Genomic DNA, 11578 nt, shown 5'->3' with positions numbered 1-11578 from the left:
GTGCCCCCAGTGTTGTGGAGGGGGCGTCTGACTGTCTCTGCGACGCTCCCAGGCCTAGACCTCTTCCAAGCTCCCAAGCCCAGAGGAGAAGAAAGTCGAAGCCGTACGGAGGTTGTGGAGAATTCCCCCCGGTCAGCGCGTCCCTTCAGCAGGCTCTGTAATTAGACAGACTGCTCAGGACCGCCATAGGAAAAGCGTCCTCAGAGAGTGCTTCTCTTCGTCCGCCTCTCCCTCTCCTAAACGAGGGTGGAAGGATTCGGACCTTTCCAGGCCCCTGAAAAGGCACTGGAAAGAACCTATGTTGGATTCAAGCCCCGAACGCTTTTCGGAAGAAGCGCCTCCCTCGATCAAGAAGGCTTAAGAGGGTTTTGACGTCCCCTGGCTTGGACAAAAACTCCTTCGAGGTCTCTCCCTCTCCCGTTAAGAAGACGCCGGAGAAGCTTCCAAGAGGATCATTTTGGCTGTGCAAGAACAGTTATGCCGCCTTGGTAGGAGTCCTTTCGAAGGATCCTCCTCGTAGAAAAGACGTGAGGCTTCCTGTCAAGAAGTCTTGTCTTCCTTCTCCCGCCTGGAGTGAGGCTCCTGTGGGACGTGAGGCGTTTGAGATCTCTTCTGATAGAGACTCATTTGACGATTTTGAAGCGCAAGACAAGCGCGAGGCGCCAGTCAAGCGCGAGGTTTCCTCCAGACGAGAAGCGTCTTATAGGATTCAAGCGCCAGATAAGCGCGAAACACTTTTCAGGCGCGAGGATGTAACCAGACGTGATACGTCTGCCAAGCCAGCAGCGTCAGCCGAGCGCGAGGATGCAGCCAGGCGCGAGGATTCAGCCAGGCGCGAGGCGCCAGACAAGCGTCTTCCATACAGGGATATAGCACCAGAAAGGTGCGAGGCGCCAGCCAGGCGCGAGGCGTCAGCCAGGCGCGAGATTTTAGAGAGGCGCGAGGCATCAGTCAGGTGCGAGGCGCCAGCCAAGCGCGAGGAGTCAGCCAGGCGCGAGGCGCCAACCAGGCGCGAGGCGCCAGCCAAGCGCGAGGAGCTATCCAGGCGCGAGACGTCTGATTTATTGCAGAGGAGCTCTGTACATGCTCTTAGCCCCTCTCCTATTAGGAGTTTGTCTCCCGCAGAGAGAGTTATTGGGCAGGAAGACCCAGAACGAGAATTGATTTCTCCTTCTGATCCTATATTGGAAGAGGACTCAGAAGACGAGACTCACGGCAGAGAAGGGCTGTCTAACTATAAAGTTTTGACAGCTCTCCTTCTTCAGGAATACGGAGATGCCTTGATCCCTGCCGCTCCTCCTTCTTCTCGCTCACTTTTTTCATGCTCCAAGATGCCGAAGTCGTCGGCTTTTCTGAAGATGAGGCCGACGATTTCTATGAAGAGAGCTCTTCAGTCGCTAGATAGCTGGATGCTAACCAAAAAGGAGCTAGTCAGAACGGTGTTCTGCATGCCTCCCGCTAGACTTACGGGCAAGAGAGGTATTTGGTACCAGACTGGGGAAAGGAAATGGGGCTCATTCTCTCCCAGCTTCGGCTGAAGCTGACTTTTCCAGTCTGGTAGACGCATCCAGGAGACATAGCCTTCATACGGCTAAAATAACTTGGGGTCTTTCGGAGTTGGATCATCTCCTCAAGGGACTTTTTCACATTTTGGAAGTCTTCAACTTCCTAGATTGGTCCCTTGGGGTGATGTCCAAGAAGGCCCATGCCTCGGAAGGACTCGATCCTGACGTACTCCTTGGCGGTACAGGACGGCTCAGGGGAAGTCTCTTCCTTATTTGGAGCCGGTCTCTTGAAGAAGAGGTCTGTTTTTAGCGCTTTTTTGACAAAAGCAGTTTCTCATTCGCAAAGGGCAGCTTTTGTTGTTTTCGCAGCTCCCAGGTCTGACTTTCTGTTCCCTTCGCAGTTGGTGAGGGACATTTCCCGTTCTCTGACGGAGAAAGCAACACAGGATCTTCTCCTTCAATCGTCCAGGAAGAAGAGACCAGTGATGGTGGGAGACAAGAAAGGTGTTTTTTCTACGCCTCTTCAGCCCTTTCGAGGAGGTCCTCCCTAGAGCTCCCGCCTAAAAAGAAAGCGACTGAGAAGAGAGGTAGAGCTTCTTTCCGTCCCTTTAAAAGGGGAAAGTGAAGTGACGCTCCTCCAAACACCAGTAGGTGCCAGGCTCCGGGGATTTGCGGAAGCCTGGACTCTCATAGAGACAGACGCTTGGTCAATGTCTGTTCTACAGAAAGGATACCTCATTCCTTTCCTGGACAATCCTCCCCTGACGTCAACTCCGCGGGAATTGTCCGCCAATTACAAGGACCCTGTGTTGAAAGATTACTCTTCAACAAATGGTGGATCAAATGTGGGACAAGAGAGCAATAGAGCTAGTGCTGGATCAAAGCTCCCCAGGGTTTTACAATCGTCTTTTCTTTTCTTGGTTGCGAAAGCCTCGGGGGGCTGGAGACCAGTTCTAGATGTCAGCGCTCTGAACAAGTTTGTTCAGAAACAGAAGTTCTCCATGGAGACTTCTGCATCAGGTCCTTGCGGCTCTTCGCCAATGGGGATCGGATGGTGTCTCTGGATCTCCAGGATGCCTATTTTCACGTCCCAATCCATCCTTCGTCGAAGAAGTACCTCCGTTTCATGACGGGGGGAAGGAGGATCTTCCAATTCAGAGCCTTGTCGTTTCCGGCCTTTCTACGGCTTCCTCAGGTCTTCACGAGCCTTATGAAAAATGTGGCGAGATGGCTTCACCTGAAAGGAATCAGTATATCTCTGTACCTAGACGACTGGCTCACAGAGCAAAGTCAGAGAAACAGTGTTGGAGGACCTTGCTGTGACACTAAACCTGATAAAGACCTTAGGATTTTGCTCGTGAACCTCGAGAAGTCCCAACTGATCCCTAGCCAGAACTTGGTCTATCTGGGGATTCGGATGGATTCTCGGGGTTTTCGAGTATTTCCTTCTCAAGAGAGACTAACGAGAGGCTTAGAGAAAGTCTCTCTCTTCTTAGGGAAGGAACGTACTTCGGCGAGGGAATGGTTGAGCCTATTAGGGACACTTCCTCGCTTGAACGTTCTTTCCTCTAGGAAGACTTCATCTCCGTCCGCTTCAGTTTCTTCCTCAGAAGATCGTGGAACATGAAGACAGGACTTCTCTCGGACAGTTTTCCCATTCCAGTTTGGATGAAGCGCCACTTAGAATGGTGGTTACTCCCACTGAAGGAAAACAAGGGTACTTCCCTAGAAATGCAGAACCCAAACCTTGTACAGGCAGTCCCCGGGTTACGACGGGGGTTCCGTTCTTGAGGCGCGTCGTAAGCCGAAAATCGTCGTAAGCCGGAACGACACTTGGAAATATGCCTTAAACTAAGAAAAAGTTAGAGACCTTACCTGTGTGACATGCAAGTATATTGCATGATGTGTAGTGTGGTTATTTCAGTGGCAAAGGATGGTTCTTGAAGGTATAATTCTTTATTAAACTCTTGTGACACTATAAAGCACAATGTACTACACTTAATCCTTAGGTTAGATTATACACTAAACACTATATTATGCACTGTACACTTCGTAGTAGTATTTGTTAGATCCTGGAGTACACTAAAATCCCAGTCTGGTAGCTCTGGAAGGTAAAAGTATAACACAATTAGTACAAAATACTACACAAAGTCCTGAATGCAATATGTAAATTATAGATATCAAGAGTAAAAGATAGTTAATGTATGTTAATTAATTCCTTACTTTTAGTTTATAATTCTTTACTTTGAGTTATATCAAGAGTAAAAAAGTTAATGTATGTGAATTAATTCCTTACTTTTAGTTTAAATTTGTCGTTCAACGTAACCCTGGATGCACAAAGTCTTATGTGGCCCCATAGCCTACATCATTCAGGGGGTTCTGGAATGTACAAAAAATAATTAGTATGTCAGTAAGTACTCTATGCATAGTAAGTTACATACAGTAATATGCACCATACAAGTGGTTTAATATCACATATATAACATGTATAAAACTTGTTAATGTATGTTATTAATTCCTTACTTTTAGTTTAAATTTGTCGTTCAACGTAACCCTGGATGCACAAAGTCTTATGTGGCCCCATAGCCTACATCATTCAGGGGTCTGGAATGTACAAAAGATATTTTGTCAGTAAGTACTCTATGCATAGTAAGTTACATACAGTAATATGCACCATACAGTGGTTTAATATTGCATATTGTAAATGAGTGGTCTACCCCCCTGTTCAGCAGGGAGTGTACAGTATGTAATTCCATGAGGGACCTTGATCACTTATCCCATGTGAGAGATCTTGGTCACGTTTTTTTAGTATGTACGTATAAAACTTACTTAATGTATGTTTACTACTATGTATAATTCCTTACCTTTAGTACAGTAGTACATAGTTTACAGTTTGTCGTGCTATGTTATGTAGTTAACCCTGGACAAAGTTTTATGTGGCCCCATAGCCTGCATCATGGAGGGGGTCCTGGTTTTCTGGAATGTACCAAAAAAGTATCAAAGTTAAGTCATGTTATGTATGTTTAGTAAGTTACATACAGTAACCATACGTACATACTACAGTTGTTTATAACATGTACATATGTACATAATCAAACTTGGTTGGGAAATTCCTGTAAAAAAAAAGTTATGTACGTATGTAATATGTACAACTGTATGTAAAAAAGCCTTACTGTTCATACTTTGTTACACTAATGTTACATGTGATACGTATACTTTCCTGAAGGGTTTTTTCCATCCAAAAATGGTGCTTCTACTTGTAGTTATCCCTTGATGACACTTGTAGTAACAACCTGGAGTTGTGTGAAAAATGTTGGTTCTGGAAGGAAAAAGTAACAAAATTAGTGTACAAAATATACAACTACAGAAAGTTGTGAATGCAATATGTTAATTACTGTAGATATATCAAGAGTACTAAAAGAGTTAATGTATGTTAATTAATTCCTTACTTTTAGTTAAAGTTGTCGTTCAATGTAACCCTGGATGGACAAAGTCTTATGTGGCCCCATAGCCTACATCATTCAGGGGGTTCTGGAATGTACAAAAAATAATTTTGTCAGTAAGTACTCTATGCATAGTAAGTTACATACAGTAATATGCACCATACAGTGGTTTAATATCACATATAACATGTAGTATAAAACTTAATTTAGAAATTCCTTACATAACTTACCAACTTTTAGTGAGTCTCAAAGCTGTTACCTAGGTTGTGGGAGATGGAGGTGGAGGTGTAGAGCATTCATGATAAGGATGCATTCCAAACCTAACTTCAGTGTGCTTTATCACAGATAACAGGCTAGGATGATGGGCAGTCTGGAATGAAGAATTAATATTAAAGGACAGTATGTAACCACTTAGGTGTACAAAATTTATTGTACGTATGCAAACATTAAACACAACTGAGAATTCCTTACCTTCAGCAAAATGAAGACATGTAGGCTATGTAGAGGTGGTTATGTAAGTCACAGGTGCATGCCAGTCTGGATGATAATGTAATAGTACATATGATTATATAGTGTATGTATGTAACATACATAACATGGTTATTACATATGTAATAATAAAACATTAATAAAAAAAAAATGTCCTTACCAAATTCTAGTGGTTGGCTTGCTTACTGGGATGGCCATATGGTACATGAGAGTGGGTGCTGGGCTATGGAGTGGGATGGCAGGTGCTTGGGAGTCTGGAATGATAAAAAATATATAAAATGATAGTTACTACTACTGTAACTACTGCACATGTTATTACTGTTTGACATATGTAGTGTGTAATACGTATGTTCAATATAAAATGAAGAAAGTTCTTTTACCTGAAGGAATGGGAGAGGTGATACTACTCGTATCAACTGATTTGGGCTCTGGAGAGGTGATACTCGTATCAACTGATGAGGGAACATCTACATCTGGAAAAAATGATAGGGTACATCAATATATTATAAGGTGGATGTAATTGTAGCATATGTACACTTTTAATAAAATTCTATTAGCAATTTATAAAACATTTTATACAAATTTGTTAAGGGATTCTTACCTGATGTATAGGGCGAGGCATCAAAACCATGGAAAGGCTCAGGGTCATCTGGGTCACTGTCACTATCAAAGGGTCTGAAATGAAAAAAAAAAAAATAATAAGGTTATGCAACATCAAACACATTGTACCACATGTAAGTAGTGTACGTATGTATGTAGGGTGTAAACAATTTCCAACATGAAAATGAGAAAAATGAAATTGCTTACCTGATTGTACAGGTGGGCGGGCTGATACAGAGGGTCCAGGTAGGGGGAGGGGGATCTGGAACTGTCACAGGTAGTACAGGGAGATCTGGAACTGTCACAGGTAGTACAGGGGGATCTGGAACTGTCACCACTTCTGCAATAAAATTACAAATGATGAAAATTAATGAAGTTACAATTTACTCTTACATTTAGTTTGTTACATTAAAAAATTAACACATTTTAATATGTACACTATGTAAACACATAAATTAGTAAAACAGTTCAGAATTCCTTACCAGGACTAGGAGTGGGAGGTGGTGGTACTGGAGACTTGTGAAAGAAAGTGTCAAGCCTGGACTGCACACTTCTCTTCGTCTGCTTCTCCTTCAGGGTCTCCTTGTAGAAAGTCACCAAATCCATGATTCCTCTCTTGATTTTGTCAAACCTAGAAACGTTAGGGTCTTCTGCCTCAAAAGAAGCCAAGGCGCTCTCCAGATGAGTAAAACCCTCTGACAAGCCTTTCACAGTTAATGACCTGGCTTTTGGCTCTGGTGCCGCCTCCTCTTCCTCAATCATTTGTTGTTCAAGTTCTAGTAAGTCCTCTGCAGACAATTCCTCTCCATGGGAAGCCAGCAGCTCTGTTACATCATCAGGTTCAAGATCTAGTTTCAGCCTCTTGCTTAGCCCTACGATCTTCCTCGTCACAGTCTCGACGTCTTCTGCCTGGTTAAAGCCTTCAAAACTGTGCACAAACTGTGGACACAGTTTCCTCCAGGACCCCATTTAAAGTGGTCGTCTTCACCTCGTCCCAAGCACTTGCAATGTTCTTCACTGCATCTGCAATGTTGTAGCCCTTCCAGAATTGCTTCAGTGTCAACTCCTTGTTAGCTTCTATGGCCCTCAAAGCAAAACGTATGGTCCTTCTAAGGTAGTAAGCCTTGAAATTAGCTATTACTCCCTGGTCCATTGGCTGTATCAGCGATGTGGTATAGGGTGGGAGGTACACCACCTTCACATTAGGATGCATGTCGCTCAAATTTGAAGGGTGACCAGGGCATTGTCCAGGACTAAGAGGGCCTTAAAAGGCAGACCCTTCGAAGTCAAATACCGCTCCACTGCTGGCACGAAATGGTCATTGAACCAATCTTCGAAGACCATTAAGTTAACCCACGCCTTCTTGTTAGATTTCCAAATCACAGGGAGTTGACTCTGAAAACTGCCCTTGAAAGCCCTGGGATTCTCGGCCAAATACACCAGCAAGGGCTTCAGTTTTCAAATCACCACTTGCATTGGCCCCAAACAGCAAAGTCAGTCGCTCCTTTCCAGCTTTATGGCCAGGTGCTGACTTCTCCTCCTTGGAAAGGTACGTTCGATTTGGCATTCTTTTCCAAAATAATCCAGTCTCATCCACATTAAAGACTTGGTCAGCCGTGTAACCACCATCCTTAATTATCTCAGCCAAACCACCTGGAAAACTTTCTGCTGCTTCGCTATCAGCACTAGCAGCTTCACCTTGCAGCTTCACATTATGCAAATTTGCACAAGCCTTAAACGGTTAAACCAACCTCTACTCGCGGAAAATTCACCACCAGCACTGCCTTCGCCAAACTTTTTCACTACTGCCTCATGCAGCGCTCTAGCCTTCTCCTGGATCACACTTAAGCTCACCGGAACACGTCGCTGGTTCTGGTCCTCCAGCCAGATCATGAGCAATTTCTCCATTTCAACAATGCTCTGGCTACGTTGCTTCTCGTTTATCACCGCTTGACTTCATCAGTGCAGCATCCTTAACATGCTTCAGAATACGTTCCTTATCCTTCACAATGGTTACCACCGTGGTCCTGCTCAAGCCTAAAGAACGGCCTATTTCGGTGTTAGTTTCTCCCTTCTCCGAACGCTTTATCACGTCATATTTGACCTCCATCGTGATGACCTTCCTCTTCTTGGATGAACTATCATCGGAGGAAGTACTTTGGCGTTCAGGAGCCATTGTAAATTGCGAAAATGGCAAGGAATTTCAGCAACGTCTCAGCACACAACCTAGTGGAATGCAGGCAGGCACGCGATTGAAGTGGCGTCCTTTCGTATTGTTACGCTTGGCGTCTCGACCGTCCGAGGTCGTTGTTCGGTCAATTTACCATACAGTTTAATAGCGTTAATTAATTTATGCACCTCCGCTCAAAACTAGTTCTGCATATGAGGTATCGTTAAAAAGCATAACAAAACGTCGTAACCTTGGAATTTGTGTTGTAATCTAACCAGAAACTTAGTTTTTTTAATTATGTACTGGAAACAAGCAATGATTTTTCATTATATTTTTGCGCTTTTGGACTGTTTTAAACTGCGCATCCCAAGCTAGTGTATTCATTCGCCGCAAACTAGTTCCGCATATGCGGCGTCACTAAAAAAATTCAAAAAATACGAAAAAAAAAAAAGTGTCAAAAATCATCATAACCTCAAATTTTTTGTTGTAATGTAACCAAAAAACATATTTTTATTATGTACTGTGCTAAACTATAAAGGATTTTTATCATAGCATGCGTTAAAAGCGTCCGGTTAAACGCCCGTCGTTAACCTCGGAGCGTCGGAAGCGTCAGCGTCGTAACCTCGGAACAAGCGTCGTAACCCAGGACGGAATTTCCATTGAATATTTAAGAAAAAGCGTCGTAACCTCGGAACGTCGTAAGCCGGAACCGTCGTAAGCCGGGGACTGCCTGTATTGTTTTCCGACGCGTCGGAAAAAGGTTGGGGAGCAACCTTGGGAAAGAGAGAGGTGTCAGGCACTTGGAATGCTCTTCAAGTGTCCTGGCACATAAACTGCAAAGAGCTGTTTGCCGTACACCTGGCCCTAAAGAGCTTCGAACCTTTAGTGAGGAACAAGATAGTCCAAGTGAATGCGGACAATACAACCGCCCTTGCATACATTCGAAAGCAAGGAGGTACACACTCGTATGCCCTATACGAGCTCGCAGAGACCTGCTGTTGTGGACATCTCAAAGGAACATCTCTCTTTTGACGAGGTTTGTTCAAGGAGTAAGGAATGTGAGAGCAGACAGGCTGAGCAGGAGGAACCAGGTCCTTCATACCGAATGGACCCTCCACTCAGAAGTTTGTCGGAATCTCTGGTCTCTTTGGGGGACTCCTCATGTCGACCTCTTTGCCACATCCTCTCAAAAAGACTGGAAGTCTTTTGCTCAGTAGTAGAAGACCCCAGATCTCTAACAGTAGACGCCTTCCTGCTAAATTGGTCTCATGTAGACGTTTACGCATTTCCCCCATTCAAGATTCTGGGGCAAGTGCTCAGGAAGTTTGTGACATCAAAGGGGACGAAAATGACCCTGATAGCCCCCTTTTGGCCAGCTCAAGAGTGGTTCACGGAGATGCTGGAGTGGATGGTAGACTTCCCCAGATCCCTCCCACAAAGGAAGGATCTTCTCAGACAACCACACTTCGAGAGGTTTCATCAAAACCTCCCCGCTCTCGCTCTGAACTGCCTTTCGGACTATCGAAAGACTTGTCAGAGCGAGAGGCTTTTCTCGCAAAGCAGCAAGCTCGATCGCTAGAGCCCGGAGACTTCCACTATCCGAGTTTACCAATCGAAGTGGGAAGTTTTTAGAAGGTGGTGCAAGTCGAAGAAGTTGTCCTCCTCCAGTACCTCTGTAACAGAAATCGCTGATTTTCTGTTATTTTTGAGAGAGGAATCTCGTCTCTCCGTAGCCACGATAAAGGGCTATAGGAGTATGCTTTCGGCCGTCTTTAGGAATAGAGGCCTAGATCTGGGAAATGATAGAGATCTACATGATCTGATTAGATCTTTTGAGACCAGGAAGTCTAAGATTACTTCTCCCCCTAACTGGAATCTCGACGTGGTACTGAAGTTCTTGTCCTCAGCGAGATTTGAACCTCTGCATTTGGCCTCGTTTCGTGACCTAACGAGAAAATGTTTGTTTCTTTTGTCACTGGCGACGGCTAAAAGAGTTAGTGAGCTGCACGCCCTTAGTGATAAAGTGGGTTTCAATCTAGATTCAGCCATCGTTCATTCAAAGAATTATTCTTGGCGAAGAGTGAAATCCTTCGAATCCCTGGCCGAGAAACTTCGAAGTAAAAGGCTTATCGGGTCTCGTCGGCAGGGAATCGGAGAGGTCTCTTTGCCCAGTAAGGGCTTTAAAGTTTTACATGCAGAAAAAGAACAGTTGGGAGGTTCTAGACAAGGTCTCTGGTGCTCGGTGAAGGATCCATCAAGACCTATGTCTAAGAATGCTTTAGCCTTTTTTGTCAGGAACGTCATTACGGACGCTCATAAGGCTTGCACGGATGATTCTTTCAAACTCCTGAGAGTAAGAGCTCATGAAGTGAGAGCAGTGGCTACGTCTCTCTCTTTTCAGAGAAATATGTCACTAAAGAATATCTTGGAAGCGACATATTGGAGATGTAATTCAGTGTTTGCTTCTCACTATTTGAAGGACGTTCGTGTGACCTACGAAAAATGTTTTTCTTTAGGTCCTTTCGTGTCTGCGGGCACAATCCTGGGTACAGGAGCTAACACCAATCCTTAAATAATACATAAGTCTAATAGATATGTTCTAGACTTTCTGCTGAACAGGTGCAGGTGCCGCACAGGCGGCCAGTCACTTTCGTTCAGTAAGGAACTCTTGTGATATCTTTTATTAGATGAGTATCATAAATTTTTTTTTTTTGAAAATTATTGTGTGCGTGTGCAATTTGGTTTGAGTTATGGTTGTTGTGAAGAGTTTGGGGATAACTCGGAGCAATTTTTAATACTAACATGGTGGTTAGGATCAGGTGGTCGGGATTGGTTGTGTGCTCCTTAATAAGGTGTGTTGTCATATAAGTGGATCAGCACCCATTGACAAAGTCCTTTCAGGCTCTGCCGAGTAAGTGGATAAGACCCCTTCGGCAGACCCACAAGAATTCTTGGCCATAGATCACATATCTCGCTAAAGTTTCTTGAGGTGATGCAGACTACGGGGCAAACACCCACGAAGTCTACCACCTATCAGGTAGAAACCAAGGTTTTATTTATACCTACAACATATGTTGTTTACCTGTCTATTCCAGAAGTAGCTGTCTCTTACCCTCCACCGAAGGGTGCCAATCAGCTATGTATATATCTGACAGGTAAGTTGATTGTATGAAAATGATATTGTTATGATACAATAAAGTTTCATACATACTTACCTGGCAGATATATACATAGCTAAGACTCCGTCGTCCCCGACAGAAATTCAAATTTCGCGCCACTCGCTACAGGTAGGTCAGGTGATCTACCGGCCTGCCCTGGGCGGCAGGACTAGGAACCATTCCCGTTTTCTATCATATTTTTTCTCTTCCACC

At 44.2% G+C, this 11578-nt stretch overlaps 1 long non-coding RNA gene across 1 annotated transcript; it reads right to left on the bottom strand.

Moving 5' to 3' along the window:
* Positions 1–3445: 3445 nt before the first annotated feature.
* On the bottom strand, positions 3446–3898 carry LOC135212884 (uncharacterized). Its single transcript, XR_010314009.1, has 2 exons — positions 3802–3898; positions 3446–3609 (listed from the first exon to the last, which is right to left on the bottom strand). It is a non-coding gene; the product is annotated as an uncharacterized LOC135212884 (long non-coding RNA).
* Between the last annotated feature and the right edge of the window lie 7680 nt (positions 3899–11578).

Source organism: Macrobrachium nipponense, chromosome 41 (assembly GCF_015104395.2).
Source record: "Macrobrachium nipponense isolate FS-2020 chromosome 41, ASM1510439v2, whole genome shotgun sequence".
In the NCBI taxonomy this organism is placed as follows: Eukaryota; Metazoa; Arthropoda; class Malacostraca; order Decapoda; family Palaemonidae; genus Macrobrachium; species Macrobrachium nipponense.
The sequence above is the reverse complement of the archived record's forward strand: the minus strand, read 5'-3'. Positions and strand labels throughout refer to the sequence as shown.